The sequence below is a fragment of the Lepisosteus platostomus genome, chromosome 22 (genome assembly GCF_059453375.1).
Source record: "Lepisosteus platostomus isolate fLepPlt1 chromosome 22, fLepPlt1.hap1, whole genome shotgun sequence".
Classification (NCBI taxonomy): domain Eukaryota; kingdom Metazoa; phylum Chordata; class Actinopteri; order Semionotiformes; family Lepisosteidae; genus Lepisosteus; species Lepisosteus platostomus.
Window position 1 is genome coordinate 2,159,747 of NC_142632.1, and position 23,751 is coordinate 2,183,497.

Consider the following 23,751-nt stretch of genomic DNA (forward strand, 5'->3'; position numbering starts at 1 on the left):
CTTACTGCCCTGGGCTTGTACCAATAAATTACAGGAGCACATCTATATATCACTGCGTTGAAGCAGGAGACACAATCACTGCAAACACATCCTAAATACAGTGTTCCAGCACCTTTGACCTCATCCAGAACGTATCATTTCTTGAAAGGAATTGCTGTCCGAATGCACATCTGAATCCCAAACAGAATCTCTAGTAAAATACGATCATTTGTGAAACAGGTAAATGTCTCAGGGGCCCATTCCTCATTCTCAAGACACATGTATGCAGTACGTACACCATGCATTGAGCAATAGGGATTAAAGACACCACAGGTAAGGTTAGAAGACATTCTGACTATATTCTAAAATATTGGACTCATATTCTTATGATGGCAGACATGATGCTGTGTTTAAAACCGGGGTTAATGGACATTATATGACTGTCAATTCTGTTTTGTTTTGGAGACTCTTGGCTGCCTATGTGGTACAGTGCAGCGTGAAGAAAATATTTTCCAAAACTGTGTCAGCTCAAAAGTTGAAACAAAACCTTTCCAGCTGCTTTAACTCTCTTCATTTTTGTCATTTAATTGTCTGTCGGCACTATGTGGCAGCATTGCACGACAACCCCTCTCACCACGGAAAGGAACCTAACAGCTTTGGTAAGAGAGGAGAAAAGGACCTGCCCCATACGGGGATCGAACCCACGACCTTGGCATTATTAGCACCACGCTCTAACCAATTGAGCTAACCAGCAATCCTCTCTGTGCTGCAAAAAATCGAACTCAGGGAATTTCTTTTGCCCTCCTTTGAATAGAAAGCCGTGTAATTCAGTGTACGGGCTTTCTCGTGCAGTTTCATGGTTCTTGTAACCCAAATCCTACACTGGCGTGAAGTGACCCCCCATTTCACAGCATTTTTCAGCTGATTTAAAATGTACCTAAAGGAGAAGCATTATTGAAGACCATCAATTACCAAGAGCTTTTGTCAAAGGTTTTGGTGGTCATTTTTAATGACCACAGAGCGCTGTGACCTCGGTTTTACATCTCATCCAAGAGACAGCGCCCTTTTACAACACAGCGTCTCCGTCACTATGCAGGGGCATTGGGACCCGCACAGACCTCAGGGTGAGCGCCCCCCCACTGGCACCATTAACACCGCTTCCAGCTGGAAACTTTGTTTTTCCCTGTAGCTCACCCTCATCCGGGTACTGACCTGGATAACACCTGCTTTGCTTCAGTGGGTTTTCAGTTGCGAGTTGCAAGGGGATGCAAGTGATGGAGCCGCTCGCTGCAAAAGCCACTGCTTTGGCTGGGAATCAAACCAGAGCCTCCCGCGTGGGAAGCGAGAATTCTACCACTGAACCAACAATGCTCAGTGCCCGGGCCTTCAAAAAAGACGCTTTTTTGGTGCTCTGTTAAAAAAGCGTCGACTACCTCTTTCAAAAGGCTTCACTTTCCTAGTCACATTCCAAGGCTCATTGAACCCGGGCTGTTTCCTCCAGCGGTATAGTATTGCAGTTAGACAGCACGATGCCTGCAAGACTATGTCACGCTCTGACGAGACTGTCAAAAATTGCTTTCGCCGATTGTATTGCAAACCGGCGGAAGCGGGGTATTGGGAAAAGTTTTCAACTAGCAATAATCGCGCCTCGGCTAAACCTCACAGGCTATGATACTGCCAATGCGCAAAGCTGACGGTTGCCAGGCAACCGCGGGGATCCTATGGAAATCGTTATCAATCGTCTCATGGCATGTCGTTGCTGCAACGCTTCATATTTGTCGTCTTCTTCTTCTAGCTTGAGGTTTTGAAGAATTTCATGACAGACAAGGGCTCCGTCGGGAACAAAGGGCGTTGTGAGAAAACCGTTGCTTATTTTCAGCAGCAGAAATACAACCCTTTAAATACAAGATGACAGAACAATGACGAAGGGCGTGCCGGGAGGAACTCATGCACTACAGAGGAAAGGGGGCGGACACGTACAGTTCACATTCAAGCCACAAGTACTCTTCTCGGATGTTGCACAAACAAATCCTAACGTCCTGAAAGCATTGCAGCATGTTTGTGTCCCACTTCCCGTGGCTGCAGGACGACTGACACGAACGGACAAACACAATCTGTGGCGTTTAGCGTGACATAGTCTTGCAGGCATCGTGCTGTCTCACTGCAATACTATACCGCTGGAGGAAACAGCCCGGGTTCGATGAGCCTTGGAATGTGACTAGGAAAGTGAAGCCTTTTGAAAGAGTTAAAGCACTGCACAACGGAACTGAGGGAGAATCTTACAGGGGATTCTGAGCGGTGTCTGCATACACGCAGTCCAATACGGGTGCTGAAAGCTTAGCTACTCTCAATGTCATGCTGCCTTTCCTCGGAGTAAATCTGTTACATTGAAAGAATGCTTCTCGCAGGTTCAAAAAGGGACCCTTGTTAATTGGAGAAATCAATGATTTCGAATGAATTCTGTATGCGTTAAAAGACAGCTATACACAGAAAACATGCAGGACACTGCTCATGATGTTTCCCGAGCCGAAACACAGTGCGTTTTTTCAAGCCATCTGACAAAGCCCGCCCACTGAAAACTGCAGCAGATCGTGTAAAGACGTTCAACTTTGTAACTACTGCACGCACAGGAAGCAGAATAAATTCCTCTTTTCAAACTGTCAAAGGTTTGCTTTGCGAACGCTGCAGGACATCGCACAATCTCTTTTGAACGGGGACAAACGATTTCTTACGGGGCGCAGTAAGTACAGACGTTTAAAAAGCTCCACTCATGCCGACATGCAGCATGAAGAAGCGCAACCTAACGTTTGACAGACAAAAGCCGGACGCCGTTACGAGCAATATGAAATCAAACTGACAGCACACGGCGTTTCGTGCTGACTCAAAAGTGATCTCGACAGACGCTGTTCTCTGCATAACGCTGAAAGAGCTAAAGAGCGTTTCTGTTGAGACGTAACCAGCTTGTTTCTTTCTACCATGATGTTACCATGACAAAATCTCTTTAAACACCTTGCTCAGTCTCTGACGAGACTGTCAAAAATTGCTTTCGCCGATTGTATTGCAAACCGGCGGAAGCGGGGTATTGGGAAAAGTTTTCAACTAGCAATAATCGCGCCTCGGCTAAACCTCACAGGCTACGATACTGCCACTGCGCAAAGCTGACGGTTGCCAGGCAACCGCGGGGATCCTATGGAAATCGTTATCGTCTCATGGCATGTCGTTGCTGTAATGCTTCATATTTGCGGCCGGACACTTCCCGCCCCCCAAAGAAAAGAGCGCCAATCAGACAGGCGGAGACCGAGGACTCGCAGAGCAGACGGCCACAGTCGCCGTAATAAGAGCGATTGTGAGCGGTTTTGTTTTCTCTCTTTGACCAGCCCAGCTGCGCCCCACCCAAAGGCAGGGAAGCACAAAAATTGTATGGAACTCATTCATGCTCCTCTCCATGGAAATCTTTAGTAAAAGGCAAAAGATTTGTACGAGATGAAGAGAAACCAGAGTGCGTGGCTGGACAGCTGCAGGAGCCCAGGCCGCCTTCAAGGCCTCTGCCCTGCCGGTCGTGGTTGGCAATGCACCTGGCCTTACAAACGAGCCAGTGGGGCCCGTTCAGCTCCGGGCTCATCGCCTGCGGCTCTCGGCTTACCTGGCAGGGGAGATACCTTGATCAGCCTGTAGTTGGAGTAGTTGGATTGTTTTCTTGTTTTGTGGAAGCAGTGTTTGTTTTGCAGTTTGAGATGGCAACCTTTGGATCCCGCAAGAATGCTGTACGTTTTGAGCTTTTGGATGACCTCTTCATGGATCGTATGCAGTTCAGCAGAAAAGTGTTACAGAAGGAACTTGGCTTTGAACCTCGGCACTTGGATTTCATCTTCGCTCTCCCAGGTCAGAAAGCATTTGAGGTTTTTTGCTACCTATTCTCTGTTTGAACAATGCGTGGATGTGTTTGAGGCAAAAAGAGGGAAAGTTCCTGCCCTTGAGAAGATCAGCTTGCAGCCTCTGACACAGAGAGAGAGGAAAACGGTGCATGTTGTTATGTTCTCGGAACTGGCAAAGACGGAGGACATTCACACCTGGCTTAAGCAGTACTGCACTGTCCACCATGGAACTGAGGTTAGAGATGTTGACGGTATAAAAACAGGAGCAAGGAAATTCGAGGTTCGCTTGCTACCGGACAATGTAAATGGAGGCTTAAGGCACCTGCCCTCTACAATCCGGCTGGGCGCCTGCAATGGCTATGTTTTTTATGTGGGACAACCAAAGGTGTGTCGGCGCTGTGGTGCTGTGGGACACCTGGCATCGTCCTGCACTGTGAAATGCTGCAAGACCTGTGGCAAACAGGGACATTTAGCCTCTGACTGTTCAATGCTGCCAAAGTGCAATTTATGTGGCTCGGAAAGGACACGTTTTTAAGAACTGCCCTCACACCTACGCCAATAAACTCAAAATGAGAAAGGATGAGGCAGTGCTTGTTTCAGCCAAACCGGCCCGAAAAGCCAAAGCAAACAACAAGTCAAACAAAGAACCCTTGTTGGACAAAGAGTCTCAGCCTCCAGCCAGGATCAGTCCTGCTGTGGCTCCGGGGCCGGTGGAAGAGAAATCCACTACGCTCCCACAACCGCAGACTGCACCAGACAAGCACGAGGGTTTGAAAACCCCAGAGAACAGCGAGGACCCCTCCCCCACTCCTGCTCCTCAGAACGAGGGCCAGTGTGGGGCCCCCCGGTGGAGCGGGTCCAGCGACGATACCCAGGATTCAGCGGAGCTGCTTTTCTCAGACTCTACAAGTGCTACAGATGCCCTCCTCTCCTCCATCCAGTCCGTCACGGAGGATCTGCAACAGCTGGTGGGTGAGGGGGAAGAGGAGACTGGTGCATCGGCTGCACCCCTTTCCCCTCAGTGCTCCCAGGAGCTGGACTTGAGGAAAAGGAAAAATGACTCTGTTTTCTCCCCGAGCGAGGAGGAAGGAGAGCATGGCGATGGGGACAGCTGGAACCCCTCCACCCCTCCTTCTACCCCCTTCCTTGAAATGGACTCGGTGAACGCTTTTACTGCTGCCACCCTGATGAAGGCTCATTCAGAGGATGGCTGGCAGGAAATTGGTAAGAAGAAAAAGAAAAAGAAGAAGGTAACAGGTGAGACCGAAGAGAAATGTGTTTTGTAAAGACTGGTTCCACTTTCTTATGTAATATGGCTCTAAACATAATTTCTCTTAACACCAGAGGTATCAATGACAGAGTTAAATGCCAGTGTGTCTTTGATTACCTCCAGCAGAGAGAGGGAGATGTGTTGATGTTGCAGGAGTGTGCTTTAGCCTATCAAGAGAGGTATAAAAGCTTTGAAGATAGGTGGGATAAAGGGCCTTCTGTTTGGTCAGGGGACAATAACAACAGAGCCTCTGGCGTGGCCATTCTTTTCAAAGGATGGGCTTTCAAATTGAAAAGTATTCAGAGGGTCATAGATGGCAGGTTGCTGTGTGTGGATGTGGAATGGGGGACCGTTAACCTGCGGCTAATCAATGTGTATTGTCCTACTGACGTGGGAGGAAGGGTGGAGCTACTCAAGGCACTCTCTCCCCTATTGTTAAGTAGCACAGACGTGATAGTGGGAGGGGATTTTAATTGTATCTTAGAGCACACAGACAGGCAGTCTAGCTCTCCGATAAAATTGGATTCCAGCTCACTGGCCCTGCAAAACTTAGTTCAAGACTTTAAACTCTCAGACACATATAGATGTATATATCCCACAACAGCAGGATGTACATGGTCAGGGAGGAATAGCAGCTCCAGAATTGACTATTGCTTTGTCTCAGAGAGAGTGAAAGTTGTTGGGGTCACTCTTCAGCCTGTCTTCTTCTCAGATCATCAGGCTTTAGGGTGTAGAGTGGAACTCCAGGGCGGGACTGTCTTTGGCCCAGGCCTCTGGAAACTCAACACAAAGCTGCTAGAGAACGAGGGGGTAGTATCCCGCTACAAGGAGAAACTATCACAGTGGCTGTCCTTGCAGTGTCTGTACGGGTCAGTAGGAGAGTGGTGGGAGGAGGTGAAGATGAGGACAAAGGCCTTTTTCATGGCTGAGGGAAGGAAGGCTGCTGCCAGACGGAGAGGAGTGCTAGCCAGGAAACAGAGGCAGCTGCAGCGTCTCTACACAATGCTGCACAGTGGCTTCGATGTGCTCGAGGATATCACCCTTTTAAAAAAGGACATCCGGAGCATAGCCGAAGAAAGTAGTCGAGGAGTGCTGTTAAGAAGCAGAGTGCAGTTCTTGGAAGAAAATAAGAAGTGTACTCGCTTCTTTTTCAGGAAAGTGGTAGGCTCCAAGTCTGTCATGGAAAGTGTAGTTGATGAGGAGGGACGAGAGAGAACAGAGCCGAGTGCTATCCTCTCCTGCACCGAGGCCTTCTACTCAAGACTGTACAGCTCTACAGAGTTAAAGGATGATGAAGAAATTCATTTTTTTACCTCAAAGCTAGAAAACGTTTTGAGTGAAGAAGATAGGGAAGTACTTGAGAGGGATTTGACAGTAGAAGAGCTGAGACAGGCTATGGAGAGCTTACAGAAGGGGAAAACTCCGGGTGCTGACGGGCTCCCTAAAGAATTTTATTGCACCTTTTGGGATCTGCTTCAGGATCCGCTACTGCTCCTATTCGAGGAAAGCTATAAGACAGAATTGCTGCCTGACTCCTTAAGAGAAGGCACTATCTCTCTCTTGTTTAAGAAAGGAGCAAAGAATGACATAAAGAACTGGAGACCCCTCAGCCTGTTAGGCGTGGACACTAAGATCCTGCCCAAAGCCCTTTTCCTGCACCTACAAAATGTAGTGGCCTCACTGGTAGGGAAAGAACAGACTTGTAGGATAGCAGGACGCCTGATGAGCGACAACCTGGCCTTGTTGAGGGATGTCTGTCTGTACTCGGAGGATCGCTCCCTCCCTCTGTGCATTTTAGGTGTAGACCTAGAAAAGGCCTTTGACCTCCTAAACCGGCAGTACTTAACATCGGGACTTGAGCACATGAAGTTTGGCCCCATCATGAGAAAGTGGATTAACCTGCTGTACACAGGTAGCAACAGCAGAGTCATGGTTAATGGCAATAGATCACGCCCCTTTGAAGTCTGTTCAGGGGTGAGGCAGGGCTGCCCATTATCCCCCTTGTTATTCGTTTTGGCTATGGAGCCCTTAGCCTGTGCCTTGCGCCAGGATCAAGCCATTAATGGGATACCAGTGCCTGGAAGTGGGGGAGGAGAGGTAAAGACATCTCTATACATGGATGACGTCACCCTGCTCCTCTCTGACAATGCCTCAATTAGCAGAGCTCTGCAGTGCTGTGATCGGTTCTCTTTGGCTTCCTCTGCAAAAATTAACAAATATAAGAGTGAGATTTTTTATCAGAACTGGAGGGAGCCAAAAGAAGGACATGATCTCAGGCTGCAAGAGAAGAGAATTAAGGTCCTGGGGGTGTATTTTGGAGAAGAGATGGGAACAGTAAATTGGCAGAACAAATTGCCAATCTTAAACAAAAAACTGATGCAATGGAAAGACCGAGACCTCACCATGACAGGGAAGGTGCTGGTCATCAAAGCCGAGCTCTTGCCTGTCTTGAATTTTCTGGCTTCTACCTTCCCAATCCCACACCGTGTTGCGGCGGTGCTGAGGAGATTGATGTTTCAATTTCTATGGGGTGGGAAGCAGGAAAGACTCAGAAGGGAAATAATGTACAGGCCGCTACCCTCAGGGGGGAAGTCTGTCCCAGATATTGCTACGAAGCTGCTGTGCATTTTCCTGGCCTCTGTGCTGAGAGGCTTTGCAACAGCGCCTGCAGCGCGTACCTGGACTTATTTTTCCAGGCTCTGGGTAGGTAGGGAGGTGTTCAGAGTGTGGGGTGTCAGACCCAAGCTGGACGTCCCACTCTCTGACACATGCCCTGCAATTTATGGGACAGTTAAAAGTTTTCTAAGATCTCACCCAATTGGCCAACGACTAGCAATCTGGTATTTGCGATGAAGTTCAGTTTCACATTTTTCGTCACTCTCACGGTTTGTATTGCCTGGAGCGAAAAGTACCATAAGCGTTCATTTTTGCAGCTACATGGACGTTCTGAATCGTTAAGAAAAAAATGTTGTAAAACCAACAGAAAGCACAGACTGCTATAACTAGTCCTAGTTATATAAAGATTTTAAGTATAATGATAAACTACTGCAAGGAATCGGTCCACCTGAGCAAACAGGATCGTAATGTTGACACTCAATAACGACACTGATATGTGCAGTTCCTGGACGGATAGCCCTCCTGCCCATCAAACAGACTGAGTGACTGTTCGTGTCATTTAGTGTTGTCTGACCATTGACCAAGTACAACTATTTTTTTAGGGCGCAAATTAAGTTAGGTAAATCTTTTTGCCCAAAACTGAAGGGGCAACACTCCTCCCTCCCCCCGTGATGCCAGGCCTGTCCCCATCCTATTCCATAATGTCATTATATATAATACCATACAACAGTACGATCCTTACTAACTGCATGCGTTAAAATTGCACATCAGCACATAGCAGGGGGCACATAGCCGTGATGTATTATCAATGTTAAATTTCAACCATAATATCGACAACATTAATAAACGCATACGTTGAGAAAATATCGAACCCAGCATATTTTCCGGTTATATACCACAATGCATTGCTAGTATTCGTTGGTCACCATTTTGGACACGTTTTTCAAACGTAGAAGTATATCCGCAAATATCTCAGCAATCCTCTTTTGACGAGTAAGTATGAACAATAATAATACTATCTGAATACACACAGATCTTTCTTAATATTATTTTGATTAAAATAGTACGTGAATAAGCAAAAAATGGCACATAAAAATAGTGTGAATGGGGAAGATGGCACAAAATCGTTTTGCCATTTCTCTATTCTTATTCTATGTTGTACTTTCAAACTTTAGGTACTCTTTAATTAGGACAGACTTTATTGCTCAACTGCTATGATGCAAGCCAAATTTTATACATTTATTTCAGCTTTGAGCTTTCAGCTTTGACCAACCTTGAACTCACCGGCCGTGGTTAACACGTGTTGGATTTTAACGGGCTCTGTGTGTTCGATGTACATAAGCCACTGAATGCTGGGTGTAGAAAATCGTTTTTGCTGGTGGTGGTAATTGTCATGGGGTAGCAACGCTATCGTCTCTTCCTGTAAAAACATAAGTCTGAACATGGCCATGCAGACACTAGCGATGGTCACAAACTGAAAGGGGTCGATGCACACAACGCAGGCGGCCCCTGACTCAGTCACGCGTGTCTGTCTGGTCATATTCATGACCTCGTCCCAAAACCTGACACAGCCTTCTCTTAGAATTGCCACATCCAACTGGCAGTAACGTTTCAACTCTCTCTGTAAGTTAAACACACTTCCCTTGCATTCTTCATACCAAACCAAAAACTCGGCTTTCTCCCTCGGCAGCATGTAGTTAACGCCGTAAAGTTCTGGCGGCGGCATCGGGCTGACATAATTTTGGTTTTCTGAAGTGTTCATCAAGTGTGGAAAATGACCCTTACCCCCGGGGAACCCCATGGCGGCCGACAGTTTGCTTAATTTCATAGGTAGAAAGTTTAAAGAATCGATAAATCTGATGTTCAGAGCTTTTACGGTCATACACATTATCTTACCACCCTGATTAATTAGTTCAACGTCCATCTTTTCATCTTACAACTGTCTGATTACTAGGTAATTGTCATATCCCTTGCCATTGTGCGATATGAATGTATGGTTTTTGAAACGTCTATCGATAAATTTACACACAAAATCCTTTAGACAAGTTTCACCATAAAATTCCCAGCTTCGTTTATTGTTAATATGAAGGGCATGGATGTAATTTGGTATGTGTGTCCCCGTTTCTTGCATGCATTCAAAGTAAAAAAAAATGTACTTGTTTGAAATTTTGGGGTTGTCCAAAGGCAGTATGTAGCACAAATGTGTGTCAGGGGTGTCGATCACGTTGTTACAATGCGAGCACAGTTTCTCTTTACATTTGTGACTAGAGAGGTTATAAACCTCACATTTCTCACAAAAGACCCTGCGCTCACACTTACTAACACCCGTCGCTGCATTCCGAAAGTGTCTCGCCAAACATTGAGAGCTACGACAAAAGACCTTACAGGCCGGGCAATTCTGAATTTCTGCATCAATTTCGCAACACTGGGGATCTAAACAGGTTTTACAAGCTTTAACACAGGCGTGTGCGTTCTTGTGGCTATACGCCGCATGGTAGTTAGTGCAAAAATATGCCGCCCCCACAAAAGCTTTAATATTTAAAACCCCATAAAAATGCTCTTCATGCAGTAGAACAAAAAGTATTTTAGAATTAGGTGGTGTGGGCCCCGTTGTAAAATATTTCCAATCACCCTGGTCGTGGTACAAAATTTTAATGACCACCTTTAAATGTTTTTCAAAAGCGGTAATGTCTGACAAACTCATTTTCTGATTCTCTGAAAAACCCAACTCTTTGTGCATTCGTTTAGCGCCCTGTAACATTTCCCCATTGGTACAACCTTCATTCAACAAACCGTACACACTCCCGGTGAAACACAGATTACCGCCCGTGTAATGTAAGTCGATAAGGTGCGCTTTTTTCTGAGCAATTACCCAGAACGGATTTAAATCTTCGACGGGCACCCCCCTGCATATTCCTAACTATCGTCACCACTAATCGGAGGCTGTCATCGGTGAGAATTTCTGTGTGGCTCTGTAAGAGGTCTGAGATGTGGCTTAAAAAATCAGCAGCATTTAATTCTCCGGGTTGTCTCCTGCGTGAGAACAAGGGTTTGTTAAAACCACCCGCAGTCAAACGCAGCTGTACAAAATCATTCGCCCCAATGTTTGGAGAAAGTTCATCCAATATTCTCTGGACTGCACCATGCACATGTTTAGTCATTTATCCCGGTGGGTCTTCGCCAGTGCACCATGAAATAGCATTATCAGGTAACGAAATCCAGAGGTTAGATCAGCATCTTCTTTAGAAAAAACGTCTAAGAGTCTAGCGGCGTAAACCTGGATCAGTTTTGGAAACACTGAATGTACACTTGCTAAAGCGGCTCTTAGATTCTCTAAACCCCGCTTTTTATCCACCTCATTAGTGCCCACCTTTGATACTAACTGTGCAATATACCGCACTGAGTCTCCCACATCACCAAACACCAAGTCTTTAGGCGTGTTATTATTTCTCTCCGAAGGCTTGACACGTTTGGTTTTGATCAGCGTCTTAACAGCCGTCTCCGATGCAGTCACCACCTTAGGGTCCGACGTTTCCACCACACTTTTTTCACCGCTCGTCGATACAGCTGCTGTGTGAATAACGCCAATGCTCCATATCTCAAAATCAGAAAACTACACTGTGATAAAAATAAAAGACTTTTCAACACAACAATCAATTAAATCTAAATGGTCAAAATCAGAAAACTATGATAACTATGATAAAAACGCCACATATGTGGCACATCTTACACAAAGGGCTGCGGGTGAATGGAAAAAGTTACCCGGACATGTTGTTACACCGGTTTCCTTTAAGACTGTGGTGGTGCTACTGGGTTAAGCGGCATGGTTAACGGCATACAGACCCCTGGCACAGACCACTTGTGCCAGGGGTCTGTATGCCATTCCCAAAATCCACCTGCTGGATTTTGGGAACTTCAGGACGAGTGGGAATTTTCTCCTATCTGTCAATTCTGTTTTGTTTTGGAGACTCTTGGCTGCCTATGTTGTACAGTGCAGCGTGAAGGAAACATTTTCCAAAACTGTGTCAGCTCAAAAGTTGTAAGAAAACCTCTCCAGCTGCTTTAACTCTCTTCATTTTTGTCATTTAATGTGACACTCGATGTATAACTGGAGCCTCACATATGCAAATGGTGAGGCTCCAGTTCGACACCACTTTACAGTATCTGACAAAAGCATGGCAGACTGTGCCATGACCGGCAGATAACTTCCGCTTATTTTTACCATATTAAACATTGGAAAACCTCCCACTTGCATTTGTGACACTTGATTTTGGCTCCACCTAAGACACTCTTAAATCTTCAAACACTTTTCTCTTCTCCCGCAACACTCTTGTCTGTCGGCACTATGTGGCAGCGTTGCATGACAACCCATCTCACCACGGAAAGGAACCTAACAGCTTTGGTAAGAGAGGAGAAAAGGACCTGGCCCGTACGGGGCTCGAACCCGTGACCTTGGCGTTATTAGCACCACGCTCTAACCAGCTGAGCTAACCGGCCTCATGACAGTAATCCTCTCTGTGCTGCAAAAAATCGATCTCAGGGAATTTCTTTTGCCCTCCTTTGAATAGAAAGCCGTGTAATTCAGTGTACGGGCTTTCTCGTGCAGTTTCATGGTTCTTGTAACCCAAATCCTACACTGGCCTGAAGTGCCCCCCCATTTCACAGCATTTTTCAGCTGATTTAAAATGTACCTAAAGGAGAAGCATTATTGAAGACCATCAATTACCAAAAGCTTTTGTCAAAGGTTTTGGTGGTCATTTTTAATGACCACAGAGCGCTGTGATCTCGGTTTTACATCTCATCCAAAAGACAGCGCCCTCTTACAACACAGCATCTCCGTCACTATACTGGGGCACTGGGACCCGCACAGACCTCAGGGTGAGCGCCCCCCCCGCCGGCACCATTAACACCGCTTCCAGCTGAAAGCTTTGTTTTTTCCTGTAGCTCACCCTCATCCGGGTACTGACCTGACTCACACCTGCTTAGCTTCAGTGGGATTTCAATTGCATGTTGCAAGGGGATGCAAGTGATGGAGCCGTTCGCTGCAAAAGCCACTGTATTAGCCAGGAATCGAACCCGAGCCTCCCACGTGGCAGGCGAGAATTCTACCACTGAACCACCAATGCTTAGTGCCTGGGCCTTCAAAAAAGACGCTTTTTTGGTGCTCTGTGCAAAACGCGTCGACATCTGCTTCCAGCTGCAAAATGCCATTCACGGACGCTGAAGAATTTATTTCCAAGGCAGCGGGTACAAGCGATTGGGTGTTTTAAAACCACCAGAAACAGCAAAGAGGTGCGCTTCTTTGCTTGCGCTGGAACACACCAACTGGAGGCGGACAACGTAGTCGGCAGGATTCGAGCCTGCGCGGGGAAACCCCAACGGATTTCTAGTCCATCGCCTTAACCACTCGGCCATGACTACAGCAAGCCCCGCTGCCGCTGCGTTCTTGCTACAATCTTACCTGGATCGCGAGGCGCCGGCGGAAGCCTATTTCAAAGTCGTTCTCCGTTTCAAAAAAACATTTCCACAATACAAGCCTTGCAGACAGACACGCCTCAGAGGACTTAAGGGTGGCTTCATGTCGGAATGATAAAGTCTCCCCGTCCGGACATGAAAATGCCACTTTGTTACACACAAAAAAAGAATCAACAACAGAGAAATGCCCACAAGCATTTGAAAAGCCGCACCACGTCGCACTTGAAATAGCTCTTACATTAGTGGTAGATGCAGGAATCGCCTTTTTATTTACGCTCTTACCAACGCGATGGAAAGCAAAACAAAGCAAAGCAGAGCAAAACAAAACGAACAAACGAAAACCCTCACGTCCCGCACTCGCATATAACGCCGTTACGTGCCCAAGCGGTATTGTACGTCATCGTAGCACTACACCCCGGGGCGTACGGTATAAGGGAACGAGCACACGCCATGAATCGCCTCGAATCACTCCCTACAGCTGTAAGGCGCCTTGAAGCGTGCACCCCCAACATTCTTCTTTGCGCATCTGTGAAAGGTAAACTCTTGAGCAAACTCTGAACCAGCTCTAAGGAAACTAATCCGATTAGACGTTACTTTGACTCATCCTTTAAGGGACCCTTGTTAATTGGAGAAATCAATGATTTCGAATGAATTCTGTATGCGTTAAAAGACAGCTATACACAGAAAACATGCAGGACACTGCTCATGATGTTTCCCGAGCCGAAACACAGTGCGTTTTTCCAAGCCATTTGACAAAGCCCGCCCACTGAAAACTGCAGCAGATCGTGTAAAGGCGTTCAACTTTGTAACTACTGCACGCACAGGAAGCAGAATCAATTCCTCTTTTCAAACTGTCAAAGGTTTGCTGCAGGACATCGCACAATCTCTTTTGAACGGGGACAAACGATTTCTTATGGGGCGCAGTAAGTACAGACGTTTATAAAGCTCCACTCATGCCGACGATGCAGCATGAAGAAGCGCAACCTAACGTTTGACAGACAAAAGCCGGGCGCCGCTACGAGCAATATGAAATCAAACTGACAGCACACGGCGTTTCGCGCTGACTCAAAAGTGATCTCGACAGACGCTGTTCTCTGCATAACGCTGAAAGAGCTAAAGAGCGTTTCTGTTGAGACGTAACCCAGTGGGCAAAAGACGTATAATATACGTCTATTAAACGCATACCTTAGACGTCTAAATGTGGTCTACAATTCGTCTAGAATGAAATTCTAATGTACGTCTAAAGTTATACGTCTATGTTTAGACGTTCATTATACATAAATGGTTGGAGTTCTATTATACGGATAAATTTAGAGGACTATTATACATATATGGTTGGAGTTCCGGATAACTTTAGAGGTCTATTATACGGATAACTTTAGAGGACTATTATACGTATATGGTTAGAGGTCTATTATACGTATAACTTTAGAGGTCTATTATACGTATATGGTTAGAGGTCTATTATACGTATAACTTTAGAGGTCTATTATACGTATATGGTTAGAGGTCTATTATACGGATAACTTTAGAGGTCTATTATACGTATATGGTTAGAGGTCTTTTATACGGATAACTTTAGAGGTCTATTATACGTATATGGTTAGAGGTCTATTATACGCATAACTTTAGAGGTCTATTATACGTATATGGGTAGAGGTCTATTATACATCAAAGATAGATTTTATAGGTGTAGAAACAAGTAAACCAAGCCAATGATTAGGTTTAGAAATTTATTCTGAAAATACACATTCACACCTGAAACATATGTATTTCAAATTATACATTGTATACAATCAATCAACAATCAACATATGGGCAATAATCATAAAAAACACAACTAGTCTTAAACTTCAGCTACAAATTCTGGTAACATGGCAATATACAGTATAGTAATGACAAACACAAAACTAATTACATTAACACACTAACTCAAAACCACATTTTGATTCAAATATACATTTTAAAATGTACAACTTCTATATTTCCAAGAAAAAAAAATATTACAATGGAAGTTAAGACGATTTTTGTCCACTATTTGCAAACCCTGTCTAATTGTCCTGTTAGAACCAAAAACCTATTATTTTCAGAGTCCAGATCTCCTGGCCCCCTGCCTTGCATATGCATTCTTCAAGTAACACATTGCGTGCTCCTTTATTTCTTTTTCTGTTGATGTAGGGTGGGACTTCAGCACCGCAGCTAGGAGAAAATTATATAATATTACTTCCCAAATAAATGATGATTAATATCTTCTTTAGTATAATCTAAAAAATGAACGGTTTACTAAGCTCAAAGCTGAAATCAATGTATAAAATTTGGCTTGCATCATAGCAGTTGAGCAATAAAGTCTGTCCTAATTAAAGAGTACCCAAAGTTTGAAAGTACAACATAGAATAAGAATAAGAGAAATGGCAAAACGATTTTGTGTCATCTTCCCCATTCACACTATTTTATGTGCCATTTTTTTGCTTATTCACATACTATTTTAATCAAAATAATATTAAGAAAGATCTGTATGTATTCAGATAGTATTATTATTGTTCATACTTACTCGTCAAAAGAGGATTGCTGAGATATTTGCGGATATACTTCTACGTTTGAAAAACGTGTCCAAAATGGTGACCAACGAATACTAGCAATGCATTGTGGTATATAACCGGAAAATATGCTGGGTTCGATATTTTCTCAACGTATGCGTTTATTAATGTTGTCGATATTATGGTTGAAATTTAACATTGATAATACATCGCGGCTATGTGCCCCCTGCTATGAGCTGATGTGCAATTTTAACGCATGCAGTTAGTAAGGATCGGTCACTGTTGTATGGTATTATATATAATGACATTATGGAATAGGATGGGGACAGGCCTGGCATCACGGGGGGAGGGGGGAATGTCGCCCCTTCAGTTTTGGGCAAAAAGTTTTACCTAACTTAATTTGCGCCCTAAAAAAATAGTTGTACTTTGTCAATGGTCAGACAACACTAAATGACACGAACAGTCACTCAGTCTGTTTGATGGGCAGGAGGGCTATCCGTCCAGGAACTGCACATATTATTGAATGTCAACATTACGATCCTGTTTGCTCAGGTGGACCGATTCCTTGCAGTAGTTTATCATTATATTTAAAATCGTTATATAACTAGGACTAGTTATAGCAGTCTGTGCTTTCTGTTGGTTTTACAACATTTTTTTCTTAACGATTCAGAACGTCCATGTAGCTGCAAAAATGAACACTTATGGTACTTTTCGCTCCAGGCAATACAAACCGTGAGAGTGACGAAAAATGTGAAACTGAACTTCATCGCAAATACCAGATTGCTAGTCGTTATCTTCTATCATGAAGCACTAATCAATGGCATAGCTGCGAGATTTCATTTGGGTAGCTGCACCGTACAGCTCCGTTTCAACCGAAATATCACTCCCCCCTCAGAATTTCAGACGCCCCCCTACAGATTTTTCCTCGGGCACCGCACACTGATGGGGGACGGGGTGTCCAGGAAATGGTATCAACTTTTGTCAAGAAAATAAAAATAGAAACTCTATAGGCACTCAAACATTTTACTGTTTTTTTTCAGGCAGGTGGCAAGACCCCCTCAGCAAAACCCTTGTATGCCAAGCTGTGGGCATTGATTCGTCGAATATACGTATATTTACGGCGAAATTACGGCTATACGTATATATACGTCGCCTCGACGTATAATCAACGTCGAATTGCAACCGTAAAATCGACGACATGAATAAACGCATATATAACGTCGAAAACACATCTAACACAGTGCCTGAGGCTTTTTACTGTATGTATCGTGTGCCGCAACTAGGAGTATAAGGCACTCTGCACAGTGTACGAAGTAAATTATTTTCGCAGTAATTAATTTATTATATTTACTATATTTATTATACACATGTAAATTAATTGCTGCGAAAATAATTTACTTCGTACACTGTGCAGAGTGCCGTATACTCCTAGTTGCGGCACACACGATACATACAGTAAAAAGCCTCAGGCACTGTGTTAGATGTGTTTTCGACGTTATATATGCGTTTGTTAATGTCGTCAATTTTACGGTTGCAATTCGACGTTGATTATACGTCGAGGCGACGTATATATACGTATAGCCGTAATTTCGCCGTAAATATACGTATATTCGACGAATCAATGCCCACTGGGAACAAGCTCGCTTCTTTCTACCATGATGTCACCATGACCAAATCTGTCTTTAAACACCTTGCTCAGTCTCTAACGAGACTGTCAAAAATAGCTTTCGCTGATTGTATTGCAAACCGGCGGAAGCGGGGTATTGGGAAAAGTTTTCAACTAGCAATAATCCCGCCTCGGCTAAACCTCACAGGCTACGATACTGCCACTGCGCAAAGCTGACGGTTGCCAGGCAACCGCCGGGATCCTATGGAAATCGTTATCAATCGTCTCATGGCATGTCGTTGCTGTAACGCTTCATATTTGTCGTCTTCTTCTAGCTTGAGGTTTTGAAGAATTTCATGACAGACAAGGGCTCCGTTGGGAACAAAGAAACCCGTTGATTCTTTTCAGCAGCAGAAATACAACCCTTTAAATACAAGATGACAGAACAATGACGAAGGGCATGCCGGGAGGAACTCATGCACTACAGAGGAAAGGGGGTGGGCACGTACAGTTCACATTCAAGCCACAAGTACTCTTCTCGGATGTTGCACAAACAAATCCTAACGTCTTGAAAGCATTGCGGCATGTTTGTGTCCCACTTCCCGTGGCTGCAGGATGACTGACACGAACGGACAAACACAATCTGTGGCGTTTAGCGTGACATAGTCTTGCAGGCATCGTGCTGTCTCACTGCAATACTATACCGCTGGAGGAAACAGTCCATCTGGCCATGAAACTCATTTGAACGTCTAGCTACAGCAACTAACAATATCATGATTTATTCAGGATGTGTGGAATCAGCACGTCCCGGAGACAGCTTCCGAAATCTTGAGCATTCTCTGGTGGTAGGGGCGTTCAAGATGGCGCTCAGGTGGGAGGTAAAGTTTAGTGGTTGAGGATTTTTTTTGAGTTTTTCATGACCTGAATGTTAATTTTTGCTTTTTTTGACTACAGAAAAATAAGGACTTAACACTACTTGTTTAAACTTCAGTTATAATTGAAAGAAAAAAAAACGATTTTTTTTAGGTTTAAGAATTTCGATATGAGTAACACTGGGAAAAGAAAAGAGAGTGCTGGGTCTTCGAAGGAGAACTCTAAGATACCTCAATCGTATATGTATAGCACTACAAGAAAATTGATGGCAACTAAAGGGAAAAGTGAAGCAGCTGGAGGGGACGTGGAAAGAGTGCTGGAGATGCGCTCGTACGCGAGCGCTCGCAGCCCAAGTGAGACTCAGCTGCCAGAGGAAGAGCCGGAGTCCCTGCCCAGCACACCTGTGAAAACCCCGGCAGCCAAGAGAGGAAGGGGCGACCTGACGCTGGAGGAGCTCCAGACCAACATCTTCAACATGATGGCACAGAGCATGGGTGAGCTGAAGGAAATGACTTGATCTAATACAGTCGCAATCGAAAGTCTTAAAAAGTCCATGGACTGTGTGTTTAAAGAGGTTGAAGACTTAAAGAGTGAAGTAAAAGTTCTTAAACAAGTAAATACCAAACAAGAAAAGCATATTAAAGAACTTGAATTGAAAGTGAACGATGTAGATAGATACCGTCGATGATGAAATTTAAAATTATTTGGAGTTAAAGAGGAACGTGATAAGGACCTTGTTGCAACAGTGAAGGGTATCTGTAAAAGGACCCTGCCGGACCAGGAGGACGTAATATCGGCCATTGACTTTGTTCACAAGCTCGGGAGAGCGAACATGTCTGGGCAAGTGCTCCCCAGATCGATTATAATACAGTTCACCAAGAGGACGGCGAGGGACATGCTGTGGCGAGCGGCGAGGGGGAATGAGTATTTGAATGGGAACAAACTGAGGTTTGCAGAGGACCTGTCTGCTGCGGACAGGAGTACCAGGAACCAGCTGTGGTCCCAGGTTGAAGCTGCCAGAAGAGAGGGGAGGAGAGCCTACTTTGTGGGAGCGAGGGCCTTTGTGGACGGGAAGGAGATTTGCTCCCAGTGACTGCTCAGTTAATGATTATGTTTGGTTTTATTTGTTATACCAGTATATACTAGTGTTTCTTTAGTGTTAGTTTGGAATGGTGTAGTTAAGTGTTAAGGACTGTTATAGTTCTGGTTCTTTGAAAAACTCAATAGTTTAGACAGTCTTAGAGTTAGTTATTTGCTTTTGTGTATGTCTTTTTCATGAATGCCAGAGGTACTCGAAATGTTGTTAAAAGAAAAACTGTGTGCTGAGTTTTATTTTTTACAGGAAACGCATGCATGTTGAAACTAAAGTTTATAAATAATTGAGAAATATTAAAGCAAGGAAAATATGATACGTGTAAAATATACAATTTGATCACATAATTACTTAATTACCTCTGGTAGTTAAATGCTTTTTTCTGCTGCATTTTTTTTCTCTTGTACATGACTCTGATCCTCTTGTTGTATTTGTATTTGTAAATTCTATGTTTAATAAAAAAAATTTAAAAAAAAGCATTCTCTGGTGGTGTCCTGCAGACTTCCTGCGGGCATGCGTTGGTGGTATAGTGGTGAGCATAGCTGCCTTCCAAGCAGTTGACCCGGGTTCGATTCCCGGCCAACGCAGTGGTGAATGTTTTCAAATGCCATCATGAGCCTTGGATTGTGACTAGCAAAGCGAAGCCTTTTGAAAGAGCTAAAGCACTGAAAAACGGAATTGAGGGAGAATCTTACAGGGGATTCTGAGTGGTGTCTGCATACACGCAGTCCGATATGGGTGCTGAAAGCTTGAGCTACTCTCAATGTCATGCTGGCTTTCCCCGGAGTAAATCCGTTACATTGAAAGAATGCTTCTCGCAGGTTCAAAAAGGGACCCTTGTTAATTGGAGAAATCAATGATTTCAAATGAATTCTGTATGCGTTAAAAGACAGCTATACACAGAAAACATGCAGGACACTGCTCATGAGTGTGGAGTTCAGCCGAAACACAGTGCGTTTTTTCAAGCCATCTGACAAAGCCCGCCCACTGAAAACTGCAGCAGATCATGTAAAGACGTTCAACTTTGTAACTACTGCACGCACAGGAAGCAGAATAAATTCCTCTTTTCAAACTGTCAAAGGTTTGCTTTGCGAACGCCGCAGGACATCGCACAATCTCTTTTGAACAGGGACAAACGATTTCTTATGGGGCGCAGTAAGTACTGTTACTGTCACTGCTCGATACCGACGTTGGCCTACTATACCATGTTCAGCCACCGCTAGAAAATGTACGGCTCTAGCACCGGAGCAAGCAACAGGAGGGCCGACGTCAAACAGGCACAGGTGTCGGACATGGAGAGCGACGAGAATGAGATTTGAACCCATGACTGGGGAGCACAATGAATTAGCAGTCCATCACCTTAACCACTCAGCCACCTTGTCGACGAAACTAGGCTGTCCGGACATGGGTTGGCGCGCTCCAGATGATCTTTTTCTTTTTTTTCCCTCGTACTCGAGGGTCATTTTCCTGTTCCACATGTGATTTCAACATTTTCCTTGGGAGATGTCAAGCCAGCAAGCCACTGCTGTGGTTCAGTGGCCAGTGTGGAGTTCAGTGGCCCTGTTGTACACAGAAAGCACATTGAGCTCCTTGGACATGAAAAGTTCCAGATAAGAGCCATTTGTCATCCTTTCTCTTGGTGTCGATGTTGCTATTGTATGTAAAGGTGGCAACTTGCTCAGCAAGCAGGCAGAGCACACACCGAATGCAGATGTGTCTGAGTGGTGTGTCCAAGTGGCTGCAAAAGGACAGCACTCCCGGGGCGCCGTGGCTTAGTTGGTTAAAGCGCCTGCCTAGTAAACAGAAGATCCTGGGTTCGAATCCCAGCGGTGCCTTCTTTGTGTCTTCTCGAACAGAACTGGTCCTTACAGACAACCGCCTACGGCTAGACTTAATTAAATGCAAGTATTCATTTCCTGTCTTTAACGCGACTTGTTTTTCTTAAAATGGATGCAACTTGCAAAACATGAAATACAAGCCTTGCTAATCAGCGCTAGCGGCTGGCAAAAAAAAAAGAAGTCAGCAATGTTTTTTTCTTTAACCTTAACCCTGCTAATGGAGAAGAGTTAAACGACCGAGTCTATGCAGCTTAAACGATGCGCAAGTCGGGTTCTTAGCTGAAAGGGTGGTAAATCACACTCACCCCAGTCCTTAATCTTTTAAAGAGGATACAAAATTGAACCTAGTCGCCACATCACATACATCCTGTTCAATGATAAAAAGGTAACATCTATCCTCGCTCCAGAGTAAATCTCACGTTGAGGGCATCTTTTTTTTCACTTTACCGTGAGTCGGGCTCGGCTGCACAGAGGAGAGAGCAGACCAATGAGGTCACAGGGACAGGGGAGTCACACGCTGGCGGTTTGAATACGCGGAAGATCACTGAGGGATCCACAGTATGTGGACCCTCCGTTCGCCATCAGTCCGCACTCCGGACTCTGAATCCTGCCATCCGAGTTAAGATCTCAGCGGAACCTGAGGCACAGTTCCTTCTTAAAACGTAATCTGGTGAGCATTTCTAGAATCGCACTTGTATAGATGCAGCCTTTAATGTGTTGCTAGGTTAAAATTGATGACTTCTTGTATTTCAGTAGGCAACTGCCCTCTTGATTTTGGATTTAATCTCTTTATTACAGGGGCGCTTTTATGAAGACAGAGTCATGTTCAGGTACTTTGTTTGATGGAGGAAGCTTATTTCGGACTCTGTGATCTGCTCACCTGGAAAGGTCTGCTGTACTACTACAAGAGAGAAGTAGAGTCTGGAAGAAGGGACAATTTTATGATGCTTTGGAAGATAATGTTTTTTTTTTCTTATACTGAAAATGAAAAGTAGTTGTTTCTATATGGACTCAGTCTTTGGAATTTGTATATTTATATATTTCAGTGAACCCTCAGCCATTCCTTCTGTATTGTAATTCAATTTCTCTTTTAAAATTCCTTCCCCACTTCTAGGACCTGCAGTTGCTGAACTCCACAATGGCTTCTATTGGAAAGTCTGTGACTGAGACCAAGTAAGTGTTCACTTTTTTATGAAACCATTATTTATTTTGGAGCAATGAGCAATTCTTATATAAATGCAATAAAATCATTATGCTCAAACTATGAGAGAGAATTTTAAGGATAATTTAAGAAATCAGTCTTAGCTTGTTTCTATACACAGATGGTATTATTTATTTTCAAAGGAAACCCGCGAGGATTCCCCTGGTGTGCAAGATGTGCCTGAATACTTTTGATCAGCTTCCTGCTCACTTCAAGAGAGCGTGTATGAAGCATGCCACGGCAGAAGAGATCGGGATGGCCTCTCAACAGACGAGGGAGGACATGATGAATCACCTGAAGAACGGGGTCATTGTGGATTACCACAGAATAGAGATCAAAGGACACTTTGTGGGCTTGAAATACAAAGAAAATCTTGTTCTATGGTACAAGATAAATACAAAACTTAAGCTTTTATTTTAATTAGATTTATTTATAAAGCATAAGCAATCATTTATTACATTAATATATGTGAAAATAACATTTTAGTATCATACGTTTAGTATATTTAGTTCCTAATGCTGAAAGAAATGATCATAGAACATGACATCTAACCTTACCTGCGGTGTTTTTAATCCCTATTGCTCAATGCACGGTGAAAGCATTGCATACATATGTCTGACAATGAGGAATGGGCCCCTGAGACAGTCATTTGCCTGTTTCACAAATGATCGTATTTTACTAGAGATTCTGTTTGGGATTCAGATGTGCATTCTGACAGCAATCCCTTTCAATAAATGATACGTTCTGGATGAGGTCAAAGGTGTTGGAACACTGTATTTAGGATGTGTTTGCAGTGATTGTGTGTCTTCTGCTTCAACGCAGTGATATATAGACGTGCTCCTGTAATTTATTGGTACAAGCCCAGGGCAGTGAGCAGTCTGAGGATTTATTTCCAGACGGCATAGAGCAGTGAAGCAGTGAAGTAGTGCAACACACTGGATCATTATATTGTTAGAATCTATTCTACTTAAATTATTACATTATACACAATTTGAGTTCATTTTAAAAAGTAAAAGGTAATGAAAGGAATGCATTTTCGTAAGAAAGATAATACCGATATGCATGTGATAATCTTCCTTATATCATGTAGTGCGTCATTTGGACACTTTGTGGGATTGAAATACAAAGAAAACCATGTTATATGGTACAAGATAAATACAAAACTTAAGCTTTTATTTTAATTAGATTTGTTTATAAAGCATAAGCAATCATTTATTACATCGCTTCTTGAATTAAATCTTTTGACAAGAGGTAAGACTTCTATTTTACATTTAAACCCATGTTTAGCTGTGTTTTTTAGATTTAACTGAACCAATTTCTGTGTGTGATAATGTCCTTGAATTCTGACAACATCACACTAAATTACATGATATAAAACAGCTAATGTT

The 23,751-nt window shown here is 44.0% G+C and overlaps 7 non-coding genes across 7 annotated transcripts; 2 read left to right on the forward strand and 5 right to left on the reverse strand.

Moving 5' to 3' along the window:
* Window positions 1-1,529: 1,529 nt before the first annotated feature.
* On the reverse strand, window positions 1,530-1,671 carry LOC148642984 (U4 spliceosomal RNA). The gene has a single exon (XR_015929483.1). It is a non-coding gene; the product is annotated as a U4 spliceosomal RNA (small nuclear RNA).
* A 1,326-nt stretch (window positions 1,672-2,997) lies between these two features.
* On the reverse strand, window positions 2,998-3,139 carry LOC148642985 (U4 spliceosomal RNA). The gene has a single exon (XR_015929405.1). It is a non-coding gene; the product is annotated as a U4 spliceosomal RNA (small nuclear RNA).
* A 226-nt stretch (window positions 3,140-3,365) lies between these two features.
* LOC148642986 (U5 spliceosomal RNA) lies at window positions 3,366-3,482 on the reverse strand. The gene has a single exon (XR_015929263.1). It is a non-coding gene; the product is annotated as a U5 spliceosomal RNA (small nuclear RNA).
* An 8,681-nt stretch (window positions 3,483-12,163) lies between these two features.
* Window positions 12,164-12,237, reverse strand: trnai-aau (transfer RNA isoleucine (anticodon AAU)). Its single transcript has one exon. It is a non-coding gene; the product is annotated as a tRNA-Ile (tRNA).
* Window positions 12,238-17,451: 5,214 nt separating this feature from the next.
* Window positions 17,452-17,593, reverse strand: LOC148642988 (U4 spliceosomal RNA). The gene has a single exon (XR_015929490.1). It is a non-coding gene; the product is annotated as a U4 spliceosomal RNA (small nuclear RNA).
* Window positions 17,594-19,839: 2,246 nt separating this feature from the next.
* Window positions 19,840-19,911, forward strand: trnag-ucc (transfer RNA glycine (anticodon UCC)). The gene has a single exon. It is a non-coding gene; the product is annotated as a tRNA-Gly (tRNA).
* A 1,174-nt stretch (window positions 19,912-21,085) lies between these two features.
* Window positions 21,086-21,159, forward strand: trnat-agu (transfer RNA threonine (anticodon AGU)). Its single transcript has one exon. It is a non-coding gene; the product is annotated as a tRNA-Thr (tRNA).
* The last annotated feature ends 2,592 nt before the right edge of the window (window positions 21,160-23,751 follow it).